This window comes from Lonchura striata, chromosome 7 (genome assembly GCF_050655825.1).
Source record: "Lonchura striata isolate lonStrDom1 chromosome 7, ASM5065582v1, whole genome shotgun sequence".
Taxonomy (NCBI): Eukaryota; Metazoa; Chordata; class Aves; order Passeriformes; family Estrildidae; genus Lonchura; species Lonchura striata.
Window position 1 is genome coordinate 1,468,088 of NC_140709.1, and position 23,335 is coordinate 1,491,422.

A 23,335-nucleotide genomic window follows, 5' to 3' on the forward strand; every position below is an offset into this window, starting at 1 on the left:
ATGACCCAAAATGGTCCCAAAATGCACGAGCGCTCCCGGGGGCTCTCCCTGGGATCAGTTCTGCTCCATTGGCACCTTGGAGTTCATTGTCCCATTCCAGCTTCAGCCCATCAGTCCCACCCTGCTTGTTTTTCTCTCTCCAGCCCACGCTGTTTGTGCTCCTGGGCTGAGATTTGGATCATTTGGGTGCCCAACTGGAGAAGGAATTGTTTTGTCTCCCTGCTCTGTGCAGAGAACTCAGCAACACTGAATGTGAAGCTCAGAGCTGCACACCAAAGCAGCACGGAGCCTGAAAAATATCAAAGCTAAAACTCAGGCATCATTCCCCCCTTTCAGGGGCTTGACAAGACCTTTACCTTGTTGAGTCTCCATTCTAAATATCCACTAATAGCAGGCATTCCCTGGGCGCTGTCCCTGTTGGCACTGTCCCTCGGCAGCCCAGGTGAACCAGGGACAATCCCTGTGCCACCAACGCCTGCCCGCTCCTTCCACACGCCCTGCAGGAAGCTCTCAGTGCTCAGAGCTTCCCGAGCTGAGCCTGGAAAAAAGCATGGCACAGTGCCAGGCTCAGCTCGTCCAAAACCATCTTAAAGCTCCGCAGCCTGGCGCCGGTGCCAGGAGAGGATATGGATGTGCCACTGACCCAGTGACACAGTGACTGCGGGCACGGCTGGCACCAGGCAGCTGCCAGGGACGCCACGGAGCTGCCAGGCTGTGCCCGGGGCTCCTGCAGGTAAAACCAGAGCAGGAATCCAGGGAAGCTGTGCTGGCAGATGCTCCTGCACTCCGGGAAAGGAAATCCAACAGTGAAAAGGGAAAGGGAGACAGGAACGCGAAGAAAACAGGGAAAAACGTTTCTGTCCACTGGAACCATATCCTATCTATTTTTAATATTTAAAAGGAAATGTGTTTGCTGGCTCATTTACAATAAAGCTTTTCATCCTCTGCAGCAGAGTAAAGCCCCAGTCACAACTGCAGGAGAAGCAGCATCACCAAGCCCCAGAAGCTGCACCTGGAGCTGGGCCAAAGGGGACAAATTAGAAATAAGGTTTTAGAAAAGCCTCTCCCCTGTTTGCTTTCATTGTGAAATATCATTGAAGCCAGCAGCAGGGCAGTGCCCTTCTCCTGCTCAGCAGCAGCTCATCCCACCCTGGGCTATTCCATGGCAATGCTCCCCAAACCCTCCTGAGCACCCCGTGCAGGAGGGCAGCCCGCTTTGGGCCCTGGGCCTTTCTCAATCTCAGACAATGCCACTTCCCTCTGTTTGCTGACATAATCCCTAAAATAGGAAACTTGTTCATAACAAAAACAGACACACCCACACCCACAATGACAAAGCTGTCTCCACAGTAATATCAACACCAACCTGCTTTCTCCCTTGTTTTCTTACAGAGTTTATTTGCAATACAAGCACAGATAAATGTTTCGTGCTGTTGATTTTTTTTTCTTGCATTTTAGGATGAAAAATTCCAGGAACAAAACTTACAGACGGAAGTTTTTCACTGCCAACCCTCCAAATTGACTGGGGCTTATTTTAATTTCTCTGAAACAATACAAAAGCAGACATTCTAGGGAACGGGGCTTGTACTTCTGAGTGGTTACACCTGTATTAATAAAATCACAATTGTCTCATTTGCCAAAACTCCTGGATGGAAATGGATCAAAGCCCTTGCCAAGACGACGAGGCAGAGAATCACAGGATCACCGAGGTTGGAAAACACCTCTGAGACCATCGAGCCCAGGCCTTACCTGTGCTCACCACTGAGCCGTGTCCCCAAGTGCCACATCCACACAGCTCTGGGACACTTCCAGGGATGGGGACTGCACAGGAGGAGATGCTCCGGGAGAGGAGGGAGCTCCCAGGAGCTCCAACAAACCACGGTGCTGATGTGGCAGAGGGAGCCAAGCACATCCCAGCTCCCACCCCATGGCCAAGGATATCCCTGGTCTCCCCGACCAAACACATAATGCAGGAGTGATGTGACAGGCACAGAGCCTGGTGACACCCCAGGGGTGACAGCCAGGTTTGAATGAGGCACTTTCACCTGGACGAAGCCAGCCCAGATGCCCACCAGGAAGGGTTTGACAGACAACACAAAACGCTGCTCCCGCTGTCCCAAATCCCTCCTGGAGCCCAGCTGCACTCCGTGTTCCACCTCACATTCCATCTCATCCCAAAGCAGGGGTGTGAGCATGAGCCTGCACGGAAAGGGAGCAGCACCAGCACCAACAAACAGCAGCACAGCTCGGTGCCCCCACGTTTCCCTTGGCATGCCGGGCACATTTCAGTGGCAGCTCTGTCCCCCTGCCCGCTTCTCCTGCCCTCCTGGGGGGATCCAGAGGCTGCTCCCACAGGAACCAGCACACCCTGGCACAGGGACACAAAGGAGACCACGGGGACAGCCAGGAGCCCACGGGGACACAAAGGAATCCACAGGGAGAGCAAAGAGACAATTGGGACACAAAGGAGTCCACAGGGACAGGAGGGAGCCCGTAGGGACAGCAGGGAGCCCACAGGGACAGACAGGAGCCCACAGGGACAGCAAAAAGGCAACTGGGACAAAAAGGAACCCACAGGGACAAAAAGGAGCCCACAAGGACAGGAGGGAGCCCACAGAGACAGCAAAGAGACAACTGGGACAAAAAGGAGCCCACAGGGAGAAAAAAGGAGCCCACAGGGACAAAAAGGATCCCACAGGGACAGACAGAAGCCTACAGGGACAAAAAGAGACAACTGGGACAGCAAAGAGCCCACAGGGACAGACAGAAGCCCACAGGGACAGACAGAAGCCCACAGGGACAAAAAGGAGCCCATAGGGACAGACAGGAGCCCAAAGGGACAAAAAGGAGCCCACAGGGACAGACAGGAACCCACAGGGACAAAATGGAGCCCACAGGGACAAAAAGGAGACCATAGGGACAAAAAGAAGGCCCACAGGGAGAGCAAAGAGACAACTGGGACAAAAAGGAGCCCACAGGGACAGTAGGGAGCCCATAGGGACACAAAGGAATCCACAGGGACAGCAAAGAGACAGTTGGGACAAAAAAGAGCCCACAGGGACAAAAAAGAACACACAGGGACAGCAGAGAGCCCATAGGGACAGACAGGGGCCCACAGGGACAAAAAGAGACAACTGGGACAAAAAAGAGCCCACAGAGACAAAAAGGAGCCCACAGGGAGAGACAGAAGCCCACAGGGACAAAAAGAGACAACTGGGACAAAAAGGAGCCCACAGGGACAGGAGGGAGCCCATAGATACAGACAGGAGCCCACAGGGACAGCAAAGAGGCAACTGGGACAAAAAGGAGCCCACAGGGACAAAAAAGAACCCACAGGGACCAAAAAGGAGCCCCCAGGGACAGGAGGGAGCCCATAGGGACAAAAAGAGGCAACTGGGACAAAAAGGAGCCCACAAGGACAAAAAGGAACCCATAGGGACAGACAGGAGCCCCCAGGGACACAAAGGAACCCATAGGGACAGCCAGGAGCCCCCAGGGACACAAAGGAGCCCCCAGGGACACAAAGGAACCCATAGGGACAGCCAGGAGCCCCCAGGGACACAAAGGAGCCCCCAGGGACAAAAAGGAACCCCCAGGGACAGGAGGGAGCCCATAGGGACAGCAAAGAGGCAACTGGGACAAAAAGGATCCCACAAGGACAAAAAGGAACCCATAGGGACAGCCAGGAGCCCACAGGGACACAAAGGAGCCCCCAGGCACAGCAGGGAGCCCACGGACACCGGGGTGCACCAGCTTTTCTGGAAACCCTCGTGAGGAAGGAGCTCCCCTCGGAAGCGCAGGCAGACATCCCCGGGCCCTCAGCACACACAGCCGCAGCAGAAGTGCCCGTCTGAAGGGGAATTTTCCCTTAATGAAAAGAGCCCTTTCAACTGCAGAAGGTACAAGGAAGTAAACACGCTCGTGGGTGTAAGAAAATAAAGCCTTTTCATTTAAGCAGCACTTAACGTGAGCTGTAGAACAAGGAGGAAACCCAGGCGCGCTCCTGGCGTGCCGGGGCTGGGGTGCCTGCGAGCCCTGCACCCCTCAGGTACCCCCAGAACATCCCTCCTGCTCCCATGGGAAGCTCTTCCCACGGCCCTGGACCTGCCGCAGCTCCTCAAGGAAACGTGAAGGAGAATTGGCCGGGGGAAAATTCATAAATTCACGGCGGCTCTTTTCCCTTGGCTGCGCTTTCTCCAGCTCCTCGACTCCAAGGCTGGGGTTGTGTCCCCTGATCCTGCTCCCGGCTCCAGAGGGGCTGCAGGACCATGGCTGAGCCAGGAGTGGCACCATCCCATGGGAAAACCTTTGTGTGTCCCTCCGGGCTGCCCTGGGACGGGGGGAAGCCAAAGCCCGCAGCCACACGGCTCCATTGGCTGCGCCACGGCACTGCTGGCACCAGCAATTAGGGCTCCCTAATTAATGGATAATCGATAATTTTGTCCCACAGTTACCGGAGGATGTGGCAAAGCCACTCCACATTCCCTGGAGCAGCCCATGGGAGCCTGGTTTACCTGGAGCTCGGAGCACCGGGCAGTTTAATGAGCCCTGGCAGTGAGGTAATTAAGTCACTCACTAATCATCCAGGCAGACAACACTGGGGACTTTTCACTGCGGCAACCTCTAAACATCAACAGATTTCCACCCAAAACTGACTTTGTTCATCAGCTGAAATCCCTCCCACAGCACAGCTTCCCACCGAGGGCCTCATCCATCAGCTGTCAGGGAGCTCCTGGCACCAGAATTCCTCCTGTCCAGAGAGAACTGGGAGAGAGCATCCCAAAAGTGAGAGGGAGGATGCTGAACTCTGCAACATCTTGGCCACTGCTTCTGTCACCCACTGAGCCCCGGGGAGGTGGTGGGAGGGTGGCACAGGAGGTGCTCCCCCCTTGGAGCTCTCACAGGGGACAGAGGATGAGCAACCCTAAAAATCCTTCCTCAAACTCCAGCTGCCTCTGACAAGGAAAGGAGGAAAAGCGAGGCTGGTGCACACCTTCTGCTCATCCCAAGGTCTTCCAAGGTGCCCACAAGGATCACAAAGCCGAGGAGATGTAATTTCTCTCTTCCCTGATTGCACAGAGGGGAATTTTTCCTCCAGACCAGGAGGGTTTGTGATTTTCTTTCGCTGTTACTGTGAAATAACAGTGCTGCTGCAAACCTCCTGACGGGTTTTGCATCAAGAGTTTAACCATCAACCACCCCGGGCCAGGAGCCAAACTCACATCCCCCTGGAGCCCCCAGTGCAGGGCCAGCCCCACGAGAAACCCATTGGAAAAGGGTTTTTCCAGATGTCCAATGGGAAATCCAACCGAGCTGCCCACGCGTCTGCCCTGACCGCCAGCAATCCCAGCCTCCCCTTCCTCCTCTCACTCCAAATGCTCCAAAAGCACAATTAAAATAAACCCTGAGCCCTCGTGTCCCTGCAGCCACGTCACATCCCCTCACCATCCCAAAGGACACCCAGAATTCCAGCCAGGCAAAATCCTTGGGAGAAGCAGAAGCATTCGAAAAATCGTTTCAACTCCCTAAAAATCAAAGTGGTTTCAATTCCTTCAAGACACTCAGAGATCTTCCTTCTTTACAAGCAGCTCGTGCTTCAGAGCCTCTTCACAAAACCACCCCCAGCTCTGATGTATTTTCCACTGCCTGAACAGCCCCAGAATCAGGGATCTCCATGGGATGCAGGAGGAGCCTGAAGCTGAGGCCAGCTGCCCATTTTGCAGAGTTTAAACCTGCCTGTGTCCTGCTCAGGGAGTTAAACCAGAGCCTGCCTGGCTCAGTTTTGGGCTCATGTTATTCCTGCTCTTTGCTGGCGTGTTTGGATGTGCAATCTACATAATTATCCCAGATAATATCCCTTGTCCATGACAAACATACAGAAATTCACATTCCTGAGCTGGCTATTAATGGCTCCACAAAATCAATTATTTTCTGGAAGGCTACACCTACCCACTACTGCAGTAATTTTGCACTCAATTTACTTTTCAGCCCCAAATTGCTAAATCTTTTATGGAGACGGATCTGTACGCTGCAGCATTTTGTAATTTTGAGGAAAACCAGGGAAGGCCCAGCTGGTTTTCTCTTTACAGCTGAGATTTGTTGCTGTGGCTGCCCCTGGATCCCTGGAAGTTTCCAAGGCCAGGCTGGATGGAGCTTGGATCACTCTGGGACAGTGGAAGGTGTCCCTGAACATGGCAGGGGTGACACTGGATGGGATTTAAGGTCCCTTCCCACCCAAACCATTCTGTAATTCCATAATTAATCAACATTTTAATGCCCCCGACTTCTTAAAAAGTTCTCAGGTGTAACTGAGGTCAGGGTAGCACAAGATTAATTTCCCAAATCCCACAGCCAGAGCCTGGATTTCCAGCCTGCCCCAGCAGCACCCCCAGCTCTGGGGACACGAATCTGTTGAGGCAAGCCCAGAGCTGAAGCTGTAATTTCACAGAAGGAAGAAGCGCCTGTGAAACACCTTCCTTGAATGCAGGCAGGTATTTACAGTTATCCCAGCACAAAAAATGCAAAAATTATCTGTTCAGACATGTGGTCTGGCTTGGAAGCACCAGGAGGGTTATGCTGCAAGCCTGGAAAAGTGGTTCAGGAGAAACATTATCCTGCTGGTATCATTATCGTTTTTCATTATTTATTTTAATACTCTTTTTTTTTGCCCCAATCCTTAATTTTTCACTGTGACTTCCTTTCTTCAGGAAGCCTATCTGGGAAATGGCTCAGAATCCCAGGCAGTTTGGAACGGAGCATTTTAATCACCTGCTCATGTGCAGGGTACTGACTTGGGAGGGTTTTTATTTCATTTCCAGGCTCGGCAGAGTCACTTCATTAAACCCAACAAGGCTTCAACAGGGAGCTTTTGTATTGGAATCTATAAATTACCCCCAGTAATGAAGAGAAGGGAAGGAGACACCCCTCCCACATGGAATTCCTGGGATCCCTGTGCAAGGGGAAGGAGTGGAGCAGGCACTTTGGGCTGTGCTGGGACCACCAGGAGCCCGCAGTGCCCGATTTGCACCTCCATCCCACCAAAGGAATGGAGATGCTTCAGCCATGCTGCCATTCAGCAGCTGGCACTGGGAAATTCCCATTCCTGGAGGGATTTCGAAGCCCCGTGGATGTGGCACGTGGGGACGTGGGCAGTGCTGGGGAAGGGTGGACTCAGGCTTGGAAAACCCAAGCCATGCCGTGATTCCACGACTGTAACACATCCCCCAGGACAGGATTGTTGCTGCTTCCTCCAGAATTCCCATTCTCCCCTTCCCAAGGCCAGGAGGTGCTGGGGGGGCAGTGGGTGGCTGCTGAGAGCCCTGTGCCAGCTCCCAGGGCACAGCCAGCGTGATGCCACCCCTCAGCTGGGGACATTGGTGACAGGAATGGCAGATGGCACCGGCACCAGCCCTGCCAGCAATCCTACACGTGCCAGGAACCCAAAGAGCTCCTCCATCCATCAGGGAAAGGTCGAGCCAGGACAGAGCCCAGCAGCTCCCAGAGAGCCACAAGGTCACAAATCCCCTCCTGCAGGAACTCAGATGCAACACAGCACCTTTAAGAGTTAAAAAAAAGATCTTTTTGGGTTTGTTTTTCTGATGTTTGGCTCAGCCATCCCTGCTGTGGGAGTTGGTACCCTCCCAATTCATGAGTTATTCCTTCTGGGTTTGCCCTTCACAGGTCACAGCATCCCAGAAGGAAAACAAGCTGGGTTTCAGCCCCAGGGCCAGCGGGTTTGGAGGTGGCACATCCCCAAAAGGAGGAGAGAAGGATCCCACTGCTCCCGGCCCTGCCCAGGGCACCCCAATCCCCTCAATCCCCACGGGCACACAGGTGGCACCCACAGCTCACTCCAGGTTGGAATTCAGGGATCAAAGCTGGAAGGTGGAATTCCAGGTCCATTCACACCCCTGCAATCTGGAGCAGCCTTCAGTCCATGCTGTAGGGCCACCCCACTGCAAAGTGACAAAATGAGTCCCAGCACCCAAAAATGCCTCACCACACGGAATCAGGGGATGGTTTGGGATGGAAGGGACCTTAAAGTTCATCCCATCCACCTCCCTGCCATGGCAGGGACACCTCCCACTGTCCCAGGCTGCTCCAGCCTGGCCTTGGGCACTGCCAGGGATCCAGGGGAACCTCAGCTCCTCTGGGAATTCCAGCCCAGCCAGGAATTCCCAATTCCCACCCATCCCTGCCCCCTGGCACTTTCAATCCATCCCCCCTTCCCCTTCACCAAACACAGGACTAACCCAAACGCACAAAGCTGAACCAAGCTCTGTCCCAAAGGCAAAATACAGAAAGAGCAAAGTTAAAACCAGTGGATATTACAGAAGTGCAAAACTGAAACGCACAGCGCTTGCCCGAGCTCTTGATTCCTGACCTCCCACCACCAATCCATCTGCAGGGAGTGCAACAACAACAGGACATAAAGCAGATCTGCGTGGGACAGGAATAAATTTGGGTCTGAAATGAGGGGCATCTGTTCTTTGTAATGGCAAACACCAGAGATGTGCCCCCGTGAGCAAACTGACGGCAAGAAATGCACGGAGCCAGGGAGAGCTCCTCCTGACGTCAGCCAAGCTGTCCATAACTTAACTCAAACCAGAATTTGACCAGGAATACACACAGAGCTGAGCAGAAATTAAATGTAAATGGAGCTCTTCTAAAAAAGAAAACACAGGAAATATGCAGGATGAGGCTGATTACTCAAGAGGAGCTACCACAGGGACCGAATTTCCATCCTTCCTGAAAATAAATCAGGAATTGCATGTACACAAATCTGACTCTGGGGCTAGAATATAGAAAGCTTTCATATGCATGCCTAAAATATTTATTATAGAGGTCTGGAGTTGTAAGACACACGGTGATATAATTAAAAAAGGATTGTGCTGTGCCGTCATCTGCCATGTCCTAAAAAATGGGAGAGTGTTGCAAGAGCCTGGGGAAAGAGAGAGGCTCACCTCAAATCATTGCTGAGACCCCCAAAATTAACTGAATATATAATAATCATTAGTAATTCTTAAAAAAGATGACACCACCACCACCAACAACATAATATAATAATAATGTTATACCAACAGTAACAAGAATAAGAAAAATAAAATTTGTTTGGACTCCCTGGCACTGTATATTTACTCCTTGATGGTCACAAACTCAAGGTGGCCAAAGCAAAGCTCATCCCATGGTAAAACCAGTCCTGGATCAAGGATAACCAGACTCAGATTTAGTTAAAAGAAGTTTTTCACTCTCTTGAGTGGGAGCAAGAAGAAAAACCCCCCAAATATCCTAAATTCCTTTTTTGAGATAGAACTCATTTAGTGCTTTAATTCCTTACTGATGCCAAGCCTTGCTGCTACTCCTGAAAATTGGAAATTCAGGATTTCTTTTGCAGTGCTCTGGGCTGGCACCACCACCTTTACTGCTCCACAGGGGTGACAGGGGCAGGGAAACAGGAGCTCCAGGAATGTGGCTCCAGGGGGGGCTGACAAGGATACCATCGCAGGGATGGGTGACAATCCAGGGATGGATGACAATCCCAGGGATGGATGGATGACAATCCCAGGGATGGATGGATGAAAATCCCAGGGATGGATGAAAATACCAGGGATGGATGGATGACAATCCCAGGGATGGATGGATGACAATCCCAGGGATGGATGGATGACAATCCCAGGGATGGATGACAATCCCAGGGATGGATGGATGACAATGCCAGGGATGGATGGATGACAATCCCAGGGATGGATGAAAATCCCAGGGATGGATGGATGAAAATCCCAGGGATGGATGAAAATCCCAGGGATGGATGGATGACAATCCCAGGGATGGATGTATGAAAATCCCAGGGATGGATGAAAATACCAGGGATGGATGACAAGGATCCCATTCCAGGGATGAGTGACAATGCCAGAGATGGATGGATGACAATGCCAGGGATGGATGACAATCCCAGGGATGGATGGATGACAATCCCAGGGATGGATGGATGAAAATTCAGGGATGGATGGATGACAATGTCAGGGGTGGATGGATGACAATCCCAGGGATGGATGGATGACAATCCCAGGGATGGATGACAATCCCAGGGATGGATGACAATCCCAGGGATGGATGGATGACAATCCCAGGGATGGATGGATGAAAATTCAGGGATGGATGGATGACAATCCCAGAGCTGGCCTCGGGCTCGGAGCAGGTGGCTGCTCCAGCTGGTCCCAACCCCAGGCAGCAGAAGGCAGCTCCAGCACTGATCCCAGCAGCCTCCCAAGGAATGTGGATTTTGGAAGTCATAACGTCCTGCTTGATGGCAAAAGGTGACACCACAGCGATGTTCTGGCTGCCCCTGGATCCCTGGGAATGCTCCAGGCCAGGCTGGACAGGGCTTGGAGCAACCTGGGATAGTGGAAGGTGTCCCTGCCCGTGGGATCTAAGGTTCCTTCCAACCCAAACCATTCCATGATCCCATGATTATTGTCACTCTGTCTAATTACCTAAAAAACCTTTGGGTACCCAACTCCTGATCTTGTTCATGCCCTGATTTTTTAACTGCAGGGATTATGAAAGAAAGTGAGAGGTTCCAACTAAAAACTAAAAAGAAGAAAAGGGAAGAACTCTGGAGGATACCAGGGGCATCCACAGCTTCTGTGGGAATTCCATCCCAGCCAGGAATTCCTTCCCAATATCCCAATATCCCATCCATCCCTGCTCAGCTTCAGTTTGAAGCTGAGAATAAAATGTCTCTGCAACAATAGCAAAGAGAACTATGTAATTTTTTTTTTTTAATACAATTATTAAATACATCTCCAGCCTCCCAGGAGTTTTCCAGGCACGTTCAGATGTAATATTTGCCAGGAAAATAAACCCACGCAGGGAGTTTTCTGTGAGCTGGACAGGCAGGGGATGTGCAGAGAGTATTCCTGCCCCTTGGAATATAATCCCACCCAAACTGAGCTGGCACAGGAGATCAGGGAGGTGAAACCTTCCCAAATTCCTGGTTTTCCTCACTTAAGCAATAGCAGCACAGAGATTTCCACTCCAAGCTTAGGACATTTTTAGCAAACTAATGCCCCACACGCCCCAAAAGCAGCCCTTGTCTGGGAGCTGGGTTTGACAGAAAACCCAGAGTTTAAAAGGTGGCAGAGGGACAGAAAAGAGCCCTGGCATTCCCCAGAAAGCCAAGGGAGCCAGAGCCAGGCAGTCTGAGGCTGGAAAAGCTCCTTTGTCTCCCTCTCAGGGTGTCCTGGGAGCCCTTCCTTGTCCCCACGGAATTAAATCCATGCAGAAGCTCCTGTGGGAGCTGCTCCCAGGTTCAGGGCACCAAACCCCCCCCAGCTCCGTGCCAGCTCCCAGAGGGGCTCAGAGCCAGCCAGGACCTCCCTGGAGCCAGAGGAGCACAGGGAATGCTCCAGGAACAGATGGCCACATGAGGAATAAACCTAATTACGGGGGAATTTTTGTCCCAAAAGGGCTGGAGCCCAGCAAAATCTGTCCCGGAGTGCAGGAGCTCTCTGAACTCAGGTGCCCAGGAGATGCCATCCACGGGCTGCAGCTGCCTGGAATTATTGTTCCACTCGCCCTGCTGAAAATCTGACCAGCAATTAAATTCATTTCCTTCCCAAATCCCACTCCCCTGAGGAACACCTTCCCCAGGCACAAAAAGCAGAATTCAGGGAAGTGTCCCTGCAGCAGCCCCACTCCTACAAACAGGCCAAACCACACAAAGCCTCGATAAATAAATACAACTCCAAAAATGCCTTCTTTTCCCCTGAATTTCTCTAGTTTGTCCTTAACCACTTGTGTCCCATCTTTCCCAAAATCTGCTTCCAAAACCAAGGCTGTGGTGCCAATTCTCTGCTGTGCAGCTGGGTCTACACAACAATGCCAAAGCCTAGGATTCATTACAGTTTATTAGGATTTATCCCAGCGCAGAGTCAATAAGCAGCTCTCAGTGTGGAACGTTTTGCCCTGATAAGCCGAAATGTGGGGGTGATGTTGTGGGAGTTTAAGGAATTGAAAAACTAAAATTGTTTTCATGTGTTTTGCTGCGTTTCAGGCTACATTAAAAAACATTTGCTGGGATTATTTTTGTGAGGACACCCGTTCAATTGGATTAATTATCCTCATCTGTTACTATTCCAAATACTGTCATCATAAAAGCATTTAACAATCAATTGCTAATCATATATGCTTGTATTTATGCATCTGCTCCTGCACCAGTCTAGGTCTGGCAAAACCCTACTTTTAAGGACCAGGTGAGCTCCAAAAGCATCCAAAAAATGGAAAAGCTGAGCCTGGCCACATCCTGGATTTCAGGCCTCCTAAGCTTTTCCAATCCATTCCCTAAATGAATGCCCAGAAAGATGATTATTGCTGCTTTGCAGTTGTCGTGTGTCATTAGTGCTCCTGCCTTCAAAGCAATTTATGGAGATTTCTGCTCCAAAAGCAAGCAGGGAAGAGCCTGGCTGGGAGTGCTTGGCCAAGATATTCCCCACTTGTGGGAATTTCCATCTCTTGGGAATGCTGGGCAGGAAAAGCCCCGTTCCAAAGCAGCCGGGGCAAAGACAAAGCTGGGTTGATCTCTTTGGGATCCTGGGTGCTCCAGCACTCACCCCACTGCATCCATCCACGGCTCCAGCTCCACAGCAAGGCAATGAAAAGCCCATTTTTGTTTTCCACAGCCCAGGAGTTAACCCCAGCTGAGAAATAAAGACCAGCAGCGTGATTCATGCCCAACATCTGCGGGCCAGAGCCACTTCTCCTCACACTGGGCTGTGCTGAAGTTGGTTTCCAGCAAAAAAAAAAAGGGAATGACAGCCCGAGTTTGATCCCACAGGAATGGTGCAGGGAGAGCAGCTCTGCCTGCCTGAGCTGTTCCCTGGGAAAACACAGCCTGAGTGAGGCTTGGCTATAAATGGGAAAATATCCTGATTTTCCAGATGCTGATCCCTCGGAGAAGGACTTGGGGTAAGGGATGGAGGGACAGGACACAGGGGATGGATTCCCACTGCCAGAGGGATATTGGGAAGGAGTTCCTGGCTGGGCTGGAATTCCCAGAGAAGCTGTGGATCCCTGGAAATGCCCGAGGCCAGTGAAGGTGTCCCAGGCAGTAGCACTGGGAAATCCTTACATCCCTTCCCACCCGAAGCATTCCATGATTCCAAGGCACAGCCATCCCTTCCTGGTGGCTCCTGCCCATCCAGGGAAGCTCCAGGAACACTCCAGAGACTCCCTGGCTGATTGTGCCATAAATAACCCTGGCACTGAATTACTGCAACAAGTAAAACTTAATTGAGTCGCCCAGGAAATTACTGGAAAATGATCCTTGTTTTTATCCCTAAGCTACTTAAGGGCCATGCAAGCAAACCTGTGGAATACTGAACACAGACAAGCAGGGATAATATTGTCTGCAAGCAAAAAAAAAAAAAGAAAAACACACAACAAAAACCTGGATTGATTTTGGCAGAGGAGGATTAAGTTATGGAAAAGAAGCTCAGGCCAGAGCAAAGGAGGCAGCAACAAAATAAATAACTGCAGATGGAATCACAGGGAGAAGGAAAAGGAAAAATCACTGGATAAGGGAAGGGAATACACAAAATAAAGGAGCATTTTCAGGAGCCACACTGAGCTCACCAAGGAGTTAAACTCCTCCATATTCAGATTAAAGCATAAAAGAATAAAAATCTATAAACTGCTAGGATGGAGAAAATGAAAGCGATTTAGAGGTGCCACCAACAACAGTAAACATGAATTATTCCAGCATTCACAAGCTATATCCAAACAGGCATCAAAATATTTACAACTCGAGAGTCCTGAGCACCTGAAAAGCTGAAGAAACCATGAGGGAAGGGAGGGATGCACTGCCACACACCAGGCTCCAAATGGGGAAAAAAGAGAAAGAAAATATCCTTTCCCAAACACCAAAGGAACAGGATGAAAAGAGGGTGTCTAAAACCAATAAATCTGAGAAATTTAACATGCAGGATGAGACAACAGCAAATCTGTCCTAACCCAAATGTTAAAATAAATTGCTCAAGTTGTGCAGCAAGTGATGAGCAAGGTGAGCACTGAACAGGTCCCTCACTGCCGGGTTATTCAGTGCTTGGAACAGCAAAATTCCCTTTTTTCCCCCTGGTTTTACCAGCTTTAGGAAATGCCCAGCAGCAGTTCAGGGGAGAAGCCAAGGTGCTGCTGGGGAGGACAATCCCAGCTTCTCCTTCCACACGCTGGGTGATCCCTGAGATAACTCCGTTTCTCCAGGGATTTTGGGGACCAGACCCTCTGGGCTGCACTGCACCCGGGGTTGTCACCTCAGGGTGACAGAAAAGGCTGCTCCAAGCTCCAGCTTCTACCAGAGTCACAAAATCCAAAATTAAAACTCTCTGGCCTTTTTCTGTCTTCAGCAGGAACTTTTTTCACTCCGCAGCCCCCTGGCACACAGCACCCCACAAGGAGATTTCCCAAAAAACCCCTGGATCAAGGAAGCCTGGTTTCATTCCCAGCCCCTTCCCCAGGACCAATCCCTTACCCTGTATCACCTCCCAAAAATCAGATTACACAACTCTCCCCTACATACCAACATTTAAGATAAAGGCATCTCCATTTAATGCCCACTCCAGGCATCCATCCCTCACGAATCTCCACACCTCTGCTGGAATTGCAGCTCTAATATTCCCACATAGAGACAAAAATACCATTTTACTTGGAGAGCTGGAAGTCACTCCTGAAACGAGACATTTCCAAAGACAAAAAAAAATCTCTTTTTTTGGTTGGGTGAGAAACGTGACTGCATTGGGGCAGCAGCATTTCTGACCATCCCACGTGGACCTGCCAAATCACCAAATCCTACACAACCCCTGAATTTTTAGCAGCAGCATTTCTGACCATCCCACGTGGACCTGCCAAATCACCAAATCCTACACAACCCCTAAATTTTTAGCACTCCGGTGCTAAATATTATATATAAATACATAAATGCCATACTTGAATGGGCTCGTGCTTTGTTTTTCCATGGATTTTCTACTCCAAATGATCCAATTCCAGCAGAATGTGAGGCTGCCTGCTCCCCAGTTTTGTTTGGAAAACTGCTGATCCATTAGCTGTCAATTAGCATCAATTCTCCTGCTGGAAGCACTGTCTCCATCCCACTCCCAACTCATTTCCTAGGAAGAAATGGGATCCCTGAACAAAGCTCTGCTTTTCCCATTATTCCATTCATCCTATGCACAAATACTGGGATAATAGAGTTTATTCAATCTCATTTGAGGTTTTTCCTGGCGTCCTGGTTCAGAAATTATCAGGAATTGCTTGATGGTTAAAAGGGATTTTTGAGGATTTGATGCATGGGATTTGAAAACATCCCGTTTCAGGCTGGAATGCTGTTTTAAGGAAAGGGAAGCTTTCCTGTGAAGGTAAAAAAATACCAATCTGTGGCATTTCATCAGCTATTGCAAGCCAAAGCCAAGGCACTGCCCTGATTCCATTGAATTTTAAATAAAACTATCAAACTGTCCTGATGTATCCCACGCTGAGGTGGGACATCACCCCAGCCCTGCACACTGGAGAGCACTTACGGTGATTTTCAGACTGGTTTCACCTCAGAAAAAAGCCCCAAACACGTAAAAACCCCAATCTGTTTTCCAGATGATTTAGCTATTAAGTGAAAGGCCAGTAAAAATCTGCCTAGAACTTAAATTGGCTATGACCAAGTGAAATGCTTGCTCATGTAACATAAACCCCTGCACAATATGGTGCTACCACAACCCAGGGGCTCTGGGAAAAAGATGTTGCCTATTAAAATAAAATTTTTAAAAAGGAGAGGGTTTTATATTTTCATAGGAGCTGAGGAGTTGAGCACTGAACAGAAGGAAGGGAAGAAAACCCAGTGTAAAGCACTACCTAAAGAGCCTGTTCAGAATGGTTGGTAAGCACAGCTATGGTTTTATTTGGAATAAAAGAAAGCCTTTTTTATTTTACAGGAGTTCCTGCGTTGCATGGGAACTGAGGGGTTAGGTTAACACCTGGCTAGGTGATATTTTCCAGAGGTCAAAATGTGACATGAAAGTGGGAAAAATGGCATCAAAACACACCAGGAACGTGAGGACACCACTGGGCTCCCCTGGCAGGAACAGGAGATGCTGCTCCGAGATCCCAGCTCCTGGGAAAGGCTCCAGTCAAAAACCAGGAGATGGAGAGTGGGAAAATAACCCTAACAAATAATGCCAATGTGATCAAAACCTGGTAGAAGAGACTGGCTCAGCAGAGGCTGGGCATCCTCAGCTGCCAGGCACGGGAACTGTGGCAGTGATGGAACAGGGAAATGCCCCCTCCTTCCAGCACAGCTTTCCCTGGAGAGGAATCCCAGAATCCCAGACTGGGTTGGGATGGAAGGACCTCAAACCCATCCCAATCCAGCCCTGCCATGGCAGGGACACCTCCCACTGTGCCAGGCTGCTCCAAGCCCTGGCCTTGGGCACTGCCAGGGATCCAGGGGCAGCCCCAGCTGCTCTGGGAATTCCATCCCAGCCCCTGGCCAGGAATTCCTTCCCAATATCCCACCTAAATTCCTTCTCCAGCCCAGCCCCTGGCCAGGAATTCCTTCCCAATATCCCACCTAAATTCCTTCTCCAGCCCAGCCCCTGGCCAGGAATTCCTTCCCAATATCCCACCCAAAGCTACCCTTGCCACTGGCATCACCTCCCACAGCTCCTCCTGTGCATCTCAAGGATTCCCTCCAGCTGTGGCACAGCAAACCCAGCCTTTGTTTTTTTTTTTTTTCCTTTTCCCCACCTTTCCCATTTTTGGATGGGTTTCCATCCCCCATTTTCCACAGCCAGCACACAGCTCCCTCCTCCTCCACCCCAAGCACACAAACACCACAGTTCAGCCTCCCACTAATGCAAAAAAATGTTAAACCCTGCTCCCTAATGAGGTGGATTTGCTCGTGGCATGTTGATATTCCTCCAGCCACATTCCCTCCCACGAAGTTCCAAACGAGCAGACAGAGAGGGCTGAGCTCCCACAGCTGGGCTGGAAATGTCCTGGAATGTCCTGGAATGGCCAGGGAGCCAGGGATGGGGCAGGGACAGCACCACAAACACCAGCCTGGCCAAGATCAACCCCACCCCGGGCTGGGCACCATCCCCCAGGGAAGGACCCGCACAGACATCTCCAAGGATGGAGGCTGGCCAGAAAAATCCATAAATCTGCTCTTGTAATCACTGTCTGAAGCCTTTATCACTGTTATTGTTGTTGTTGTTGTCATTCTCGTGATGCTGCAGGAGCTCCAGCTCCCCAGAGAAAAGGGGAAGTTTTCACCCAAAATTTGCTGATGAAGGGAATGAGCAGAAAATTTAAAAAAAATTTTTTTTAAATTAAAAAATATAAACCAAAACAAAACAAAAGCTCTGCTGATTGAAAAGAGGAGGAAACAGCCAGAATTCAGGCACCTTGTAAAACAAAGCTGGGTGATTCCTGAGCTCCCAGAGGAGCAGCAGCCGTGTCCACGGCTGTGGCATCCCCCAGCACAAGGTCAGTGGGATAAGGGCAGCCCCATGCCAGGCCTGGATCAGTGTTTTGGCTACACACAGTGAAGGCCTCCCTGCTTGCCCTGGTATCTCTGTGGGAAAAGGCCCTGAGCAGGAAATCGTGCTTAAAAAGAGTTAAAAACCTGAGCCCAGCAATGAGCAGCCCTGGGGCAGACCCTGAGCTGTCACAGCAGCAACATCTTCTTGACAAGGAATTCCCAAACCCGCTGTTTCTGGGATTAAATAAATCCAAATCTGAATTTTCCAAGTGTTAAAGAAGAGGTGCTTTTCTCCCTCCACATCTTTTCTGTGAAACACTTTGGCAGAGCAGCAGCAGCTGGGATGTGGTACCCGATAAGCCTGTGGGTTAAGCTCAAAATACTTCAGCAGGTATTACTGGTGATGTTTCAGTGCATTTGAGCATTTCTTTATGTGCTGTCTGGGCTGTTTGGATACCAGAACAAGGCATACAAGTCATACTCTGCTCCACAGTATTACACCTCAAGTATCCCCAAGCACTTCCTGGGAGCACCTCGAACAATTCTAACAATTCCAGCAATCCCCTGAATGCCTCACAAGTGCATCGGGGCTGTTTTCACTCCACTTGCTAAACAGAAGGGATAATTCACCTTTAACAAAGATCTGCCATCAGACAGAAAATAAACACCAGCAAAACCAAACAAACAATAGCTCTGAGCTTTCCAAATAAAATTCCTTTTCCCTTTCAGTTGTGCAACCTTTTGTCCCCGAGCCAGCAGTGAATTCACTGCCAGAGAAGAATTTCATGCTTAATCAATTTTTGCCTGAGTGGTGTTTGTGGGTATCCCAGTCCCTCCTCTGCCCTGCAAATCCAGCTCAGGATACCTCGGATCTGCCATACCCAAGGAGAAAACAGAGGTTTTCTGCCATTTAGGAATTCATCTGCATCCCCCTGGCTGCTGAAGGATCCTGAACAGGGATCAAGAGGGAAGGACTCGGCTCATGGGAAGTCCTGCACCATCCCTGCATGTTCTCACTGAAGCACTGAGATGTGACAGAATCATCCCCTAGCACGGAGAAAGCCCACCTGCCTTCTGCTGGGAACGGGCTGCACTTCCAGCAAGGTGCACAGATTGATTTATTTCTGGAAAACACCCCTTGCTCCCATACCAAGTGATGGGAGAGCTGGGAATGGCCCCAAAGCTTCTGCAGACTCCGAGGGAGCAGGAGAGGCCTGAGACAGGAGAGAAGGTCCCTGAGCTGACCTGGAAACCCCTGAGCTGAAAGGTCACTTCCCTCTAATCCACACCAGCCCGAGACTCAGCTTCCCAAATTCCTCTTCTCCCACTCTTCTGCCATCTGATCTGGGTCAGCTGAATCTCTCACTGCTGAGAGTGGGCAGCCCAGCAGCAAGGAAAACACCCCTGGCATAGCCAGGGTCTGGAAGTGAAGGGGTTAAAAAACACCATTTCCAAAGCAAAGGGTTTTGTGCACCTCGTTCATCTGCTCAGGCACAGGATGGTGGAATCCTGGAATGGTTTGGGTGGGAAGGGACCTTAAAGCCACCCCATGCCACGGGCAGGGGACACCTTCCACCATCCCAGGCTGCTCCAAGCCCCTCTCGCTCCTCTCCTTCCTCCACAGCACAGCCAGAGGCTCCTGAAACATTCATGGGAGCAAAAACGTCAAGCACCAAAGTTCTTGTTTCATTTAGCAAAAAGCACATTGTGCACTTGCCACGCTCAGATACTCATTTAGAGGATCAAGAGAACAGGGACGTGGAGCTGAAGCTCTCAGACACAATTCCCTGCGAGCAGATCACTGGCACGAGCTGACAACTCCCAGGCTGCTGCAGGGAGCTGCAATTTTTATCCAACACGCAGCCACCCAACCCAGCTACCTGCAAGCAGCTGCATCACACAAGGATTAAATTAATTACCCAAAAATCCTGCCTCGATCCACTAATAATTATCAAATGGACTCCAGTTACCTGGAGAGTTGTGGCCACCAAGCAACACCTGGCACCAATGGCATGAAAAATCACCCCCGAGCCAAAGGTTTTTGTAGGGATGGCACAGCCAACACTACAGTCCTCAAAAGTGTGATTGCCCTGCTCAATCCATTTTCCATCAGCTTCCCAGGAAAACTCCTTGTGCCATAATTCATCCCCGTGCCGCCCAGTGCTGCATCCCAACCTGCTGCCCATGGAGGGGGAATAATAAATGTAATTAATTATTATTTACATTTCCAGTTTTAGGCTTCTTGTATCTGAGAGAAGAGACAAGTTCAATGTTCATCCACTATCCCTGGGAGAGTGCACAGCCACACAGAGGCTCCCCCACACACACTCAACATCAAAGCTCCTGTTTGAGCAGGCTTTAAGTTAAATATTTGTGATAGTTAATTTATTTGATCATCTGCACTTGCAAGGCTCAGAGCTGGGCAGAGAGGCCTTTGAAGCACTCCCAAACACAGTAAATCATTGGGAACCTTTGTCAGAAAAGTGCTGTATGAGCCCAGCCAAGCCATTGCCATCCCTTCCCAGGGCAGCCCCAAGCCTGGCCCAGGTGGAACTGGGATATTTGGGATATCTGGGATCTTTGCCCTCTGGAAAGCAGGACAAGGGGAGCCACAGGGGGACGTGCCAGGATGCTGGATGGATGCACAACCAGGATTTCTGCATTGAACAATTTGCTTCTTCATTGTAATTACTGGCTTCTGAGAGACTTCAGCAACTTTGCCAATTTGTACAACCCTCTATTCTCTGCCTTTGGCCTCCACTGTGCAGTCATTTTGCAGGCAAACAAGGAACAGATGTACGCTCTAGAGCTGCCCCAAGTCCTTTTATAGTAAAGGATTTCTGGCCAAACAATATATATTAAATAGAGAAAGAGGGGAGAAAAAAAACCAATTTTTGTACTTTTTAAGGTATCTCTCACAAGAGCCAGATGCACACTACAAAATCTAAAATCTCTTCATACGAGTCTGGAAGGCTCAAGAATTTCCTGTCCTGGAACAACTCCTGCCCTCGGCCAACACCCACGTGGGGAGCTGCCCACAAACTCTGGGGACACCAGGGGCAGCCCTGGGGGCTCCTGCTGCCACCACCAACCCCTTCTGCCCCTGGACCACCAGGACAGAACCTCAGAAAGGAGCTACAGAATTCCAGAGTGGTTTCGGGTGGAAAGGACACGAGGGATCATCCAGTGCCACCCCAGCCACGGGCAGGGACACCTTCTGCTGTCCCAGGTTGCTCCAAGCTGCTCTGGAACACCTCCAGCGGTCCAGAGGCAGCCACAGCTTCTCTGGAAATCCATGCTCCCAGCCAGGAATTCCTTCCCAAAATCCCCAAATCCCTCTGGGAAGCCATTCCCGTGTCCTGTCCGTGGTTAACCCCACAGTGCGCTGCCCAGGCAACGTGACGAGGGAAGTCACAACCTCTGGGAGCTTTCCTGCGGATCTTCCTGCCACGGGATCCCTCCCTGGGGCTCGGGCCAGGCCTGGGAGTGCTGTCCCAGTTCCCAGGGCACTTCCCAGCTCCCAGTTCCCAGCTCCCAGTTCCCAGTTCCCAGTTCCCAGTTCCCAGCTCCCAGTTCCCGTGCCGAGGTGTCCCCAGCGCCGGGCGCGGCTCCAGCTCCTGGCCCAGGACACTCAGCCACTCTCCAGAGCTGGGGGACAGTCCTGGAGGTCCAGCACGGCCCAGCCTCATGTGAGGAGCATTCACGGGCAGGACAATGGCCCCATTCTGGTGCTTGCTGAATATCCTCCCCAAATGTGTGTTTAAGGCCGCGCAGACAAACGCTGGTTTTGTTACTGAGAGCCCGGGCTGAACTGGGACCCTCTGCAATATGCTGGGGAGAGCCCAGCATATACAAGTGATACATTAGCCAATCCCTCTGCCACGAAACACTGAGAAAGGTGTTTTTCATAGAGGTGCACAGAGAGAAATGAAAGAGAAAACTATTTCAATTCCTGCTCCTTGTTTTTCCCATGTGGGATGTGTTTGGAGAATTGTTTCCCTGGGGTGATGGCTTGGTTGGATTCTGGTGAGGATTGTTTGAGCCTGGTGGCCAATCCAACCCAATCCAATCCAATCCAATCCAATCCAATCCAATCCAATCCAACCCAATCCAACCCAATCCAATCCAACCCAATCCAACCCACCTGGGGCTGGGCTTTCAGAGAGGGTCACGAATTGTGAGTTAGATTTGGTAGTTAGAAAAGCAGGTTTGTAGTTTTAGTATCTCCTTTAAATAGTATATTAATGTATTATAGTTTAGTTATAATAAAGAAATCATTCAGCCTTCTGGAGTCAGACATCATCACTTCTTCCCACTGGGTTCACCTGCATTTCCAATGAAATCCCACCCTGGGCATCCCTGGGAGCGCTGTCCAAATGCTCCCAGAGCTCTCAGTGCCCAGAAGAGCCTTTCCCTGAAATCCAGCCTCAGCTGGAGCAGAACTAAGTGGCATTTCCCAGCAACAACCTCTTGTGGGCAAGAGCACAGCCCTTGGGGCCAGCTGGTGTGAGCACATGAAGTGATGGAAACCTGCTCAGCCCTCCAGAGCTGAAACCAGGACGTGCTAAACGGGAAATTCCCACTTCTTCATTCCCACCAGCAGCTCCAGGTGCTGTTACCTGACCAGCCTGAGCCCTTTGGCCCCAGGGTAGAGATTTTCTCTAACCCAAATATAAATCAAATGGAACGGGCTGGTGTCACTTATTTCCCATCCCGAATTCCCAAACGGCCTCTTCCAAACAAAGAAGACAATCATTCAGCTGGGTTTGTCTCAAATGTGGCTGCACGCTGCTCACCACAGAAGTCCTCAGCAGCTGCATCACCAGCACAGCCTGCAAACTGCTGCTTTTAAACTCTAATCCTCTGCTTTCCAAAGAAAAATGCCATTTACACCTCCCAGCAGAGGGGGGAAAAGCCCTCCAGAGCCCCAGCTCCAGCCTCCTGCTGTCCCACCCCTTCTGAGGACATGGAAAGGGAGCAGGAGAACCAAGCCCTTCTCGTGTGTGCCTTCCTGCACGGGGCAGCCTTTGCATCCTGATCAGAAAGTGCCTCATCCAAAGCCAAGAGGCAGCCCAGATGCTCCAAAACAAGCTGCAGTGCTGCTGCATTTGCATGTGGTGCATAATTCATGGGCTGCTCCTGCTGGGGAGAGCAGAGCGAGGTCAGGGTGCCAGGGCTCCTGCCAGTGCCAGCCTGCCCTGCCAGACCCAGCCAGCCCAGGAGACAGGCAGGGCTGGCTCTGGATCACAGAATCCCAGAAAGCTGGGCTATTCCCAGAGATGCTGCCCCTGGCTCCCTGGCAGTGCCCAAGGCCAGGCTGGACAGGGCTTGGAGCAGCTGGGACAGTGGGGGGGGTCCCTGCCATGGCAGGGTGGCACTGGGTGGGATTTAAGGTCCCTGGGACACTGGGAGGTGTCCCTGCCATGGCAGGGTGGCACTGGATGGGATTTAAGGTCCCTGGGACAGTGGGAGGTGTCCCTGCCATGGGAGAGGTGGCACTGGATGGGATTTAATGTCCCTGGGACAGTGGGAGGTGACCCTGCCATGGCAGGGTGGCACTGGATGGGATTTTATGTCCCTGGGACAGTGGGAGGTGTCCCTGCCATGGGAGAGGTGGCACTGGATGGGATTTAATGTCCCTGGGACAGTGGGAGGTGTCCCTGCCATGGCAGGGTGGCACTGGGTGGGATTTAATGTCCCTGGGACACTGGGAGGTGTCCCTGCCATGGCAGGGTGGCACTGGATGGGATTTAAGGTCCCTGGGACAGTGGGAGGTGTCCCTGCCATGGCAGGGTGGCACTGGATGGGATT

The 23,335-nt window shown here is 50.9% G+C and overlaps 1 protein-coding gene and 1 long non-coding RNA gene across 13 annotated transcripts in view; both read right to left on the reverse strand.

Moving 5' to 3' along the window:
* FMNL2 (formin like 2) overlaps positions 1-23,335 on the reverse strand; it is a 118,443-nt gene that overhangs the window by 87,923 nt on the left and 7,185 nt on the right. The window lies entirely within an intron of this gene.
* Positions 14,795-23,326, reverse strand: LOC146766858 (uncharacterized). Its single transcript, XR_014956436.1, has 2 exons — positions 16,613-23,326; positions 14,795-16,557 (listed from the first exon to the last, which is right to left on the reverse strand). It is a non-coding gene; the product is annotated as an uncharacterized LOC146766858 (long non-coding RNA).